Source organism: Lolium perenne, chromosome 1 (assembly GCF_019359855.2).
Source record: "Lolium perenne isolate Kyuss_39 chromosome 1, Kyuss_2.0, whole genome shotgun sequence".
Classification (NCBI taxonomy): domain Eukaryota; kingdom Viridiplantae; phylum Streptophyta; class Magnoliopsida; order Poales; family Poaceae; genus Lolium; species Lolium perenne.
In genome coordinates, this window is record NC_067244.2 from 264,970,131 (window position 1) to 264,972,610 (window position 2,480).

Consider the following 2,480-nt stretch of genomic DNA (forward strand, 5'->3'; position numbering starts at 1 on the left):
GTGTCATCTACAGAGACACCCTGGACTGCATGTACTGAAATAGACATAAGCTGCTCTTGATCTGGCTCATTCAATTGCTCTGGTTCCTGATCTTCAACAGAATGTCCTTGCAGTTCAATAGCATGTACCAAGTTTTTAACTCCATTGCATCTGTGGCCCACTGTCCAATTTTCTGGGCAATACCAACATTTGCCTTTTTATCGACCCTTATCAGCAAGGCTCCTGACTCCATTGTCTTTGGCAACCATGGGTCTGTTGTGAGTCTGGTTTGGTACTGGTCTGATAGTCATTCTAGTAGTATTTTTGTTGTTGTTGTTGGAGAGATAAGACTTTTCTTGTTGTCTAGCAAACCAATAGGCTTCTCTTAAAGTGGCAGGTTTGTGGCACTTTGTACCATGCTTAATACTCTCCTTTAGCCCACTAAGGAACCTCAATAGAAAGAAACTTTCTGGCAGATAGTTGTGGTCTCTTTTCATAAGAGTCATCCAATCCTCGAACAAGTCAATGTAATGATCTACCGAGTTAATTTGCTGCAACTGTTGGCACTGTTCCATTGATTCATCAGCTCCAGGACCAGGAAACCTTTCACATAAGAGCTGACAGAATTGAGTCCAGTTCATTAACTGTAACTCATAACCGCAACTGTTTAACCATGTTTTGGCCCTTCCTCTGATATGGGCATTTTCCCATTTAACCTTGTTGTCATTGACAATTCCAGCCAACTCAAATATACTTTCACATTCCATCAGCCAGCTTATTGCATTTTCGGACGCAAACAGCGGGAGTTCTACACTTGGGGTGCGAATGTGCGGCTCCACTTGAGTATGTTGTTGTTGGCCTTGACTGCTCCTGGTCTCATGATGTGGGAACTGTTGTCTACTGTCTGGGATGTTGTTGTTTGCTCGGTTCTCGGAATCTCTGCTCATTGTTGACAGCAGGGTAAGGAATCATGGGTTGTGAGGGGAAGATGGTTGGTTGGGTGTGGGAGTAAGTGTATTGCGGTTGTGGTATATGGGGAAAATTGTTTGTTGGGTAATGGTAAGTGGGTTGGGGTGCAAATTGTGGGTAATAATTGTTGACTGAATATGGTGGAGGTGGATTGTATTGGTATGGGTAAACATGGTTGACAGGCACTGTTTGGGCTGAAAGGTGGGTGCTTTGCAGTTGATACATCTGTGGGTGTGTAAGTGGGTTCGTATTGTATTGGATGTGTGTTGGAGGTGGTGGGATGTGTTTGGCACAAAGAAAGGTTGGGAATTTGGTGGATTTTGCTTCTGAATCGAGGATGTATACTGGGTGTGGGTGTTGTTCTGAAGAAATTGTGGTTGTGGAACATGACTGGGTGCGGCCGCATGATGTGGGATGATGTGAGAGCATGGGAAGTGTGTATCTGCTGTTGCCGAGCCTGGATGAGTATCTCTGCTGGTGTTCCTCCTTCCAAAATCGGACTCAGCTGTGACGTATGTGGCGGTGGAGTGGCAAAATCTGCTGTGGAAAAGTTCCCACTTTGATTGCTTGGAGCAGTACTGTTCATCGCGAAACCCAACTGCGCGACCATGTCCGTCAGTTTAGAGATGTTACCTTGCAAATCATCTACTGATTGTTGTTGTCGTTCGAGACGACGGTTGATGTTGAGCACCTCACGGGGAAGACGGGCTTTAATCGCATCCTCTTCGCGTGCTTGTTCTTGCGCCGCCGCCAACATCGTTGCTTCCTCTGCAGCTTGATCGAGCGGCTACTGCGACCTTGTACGCACTGGAGACATGGGCTACGAATTTTGGTGCTGGTATTCGACCGATTCTAGGCGCGGAAGAATGGATCTGGTAGAAGATAGGGATTTTTCACTTGAATCCAAGAGATCAAGCAGCCCGGTGGGGGAAAAAATTGTTCCGCCCAGCTAGAGGCTTCTCATACCAATTGTCAGGATCCTAACTTGACCAAGCAACGACGGAAGGAATACTAACATATAGTAAGGAAAATATGCAGGATCTCTAATCTAAGGTCATCTCCAGTGGCGCGACGCATTTTAATATCCGTGAGCGTCCGTTTGCGTCGCGCTGTGGATGCTAAAATAACCGTTTTTGTCCACGCGTCCGTTTGCGTCTGGTGGCTGCTCCAGCGGAGCGACGCATTTATTTTTTTCTTTTTTTTCCGCTTCTCCATTTGAACATAGTTCCAAATATTACATATTGAAACATGATTTTACACAAACTAACACCAAACTAACACATAGTTAGGAACATGGTCTACACAAACTAACACATAGTTTGAACCATGGTCGACACAAATATAATTTTTTTTTTAAAAAAATCAGTTGTGTTGATTTACGTATGTTCGCTGCCAAGAAAGAACATTCGAGGGCACACCCAATCACCCAAACTGGAAAATCCAGCGGGACGAGATGGTGCCCTTGTTGGTTCTACCGATGAGACGAACATCCAGAAACTTCCACTACTAGCTTCGTCTGGTCCGTAGCCAGA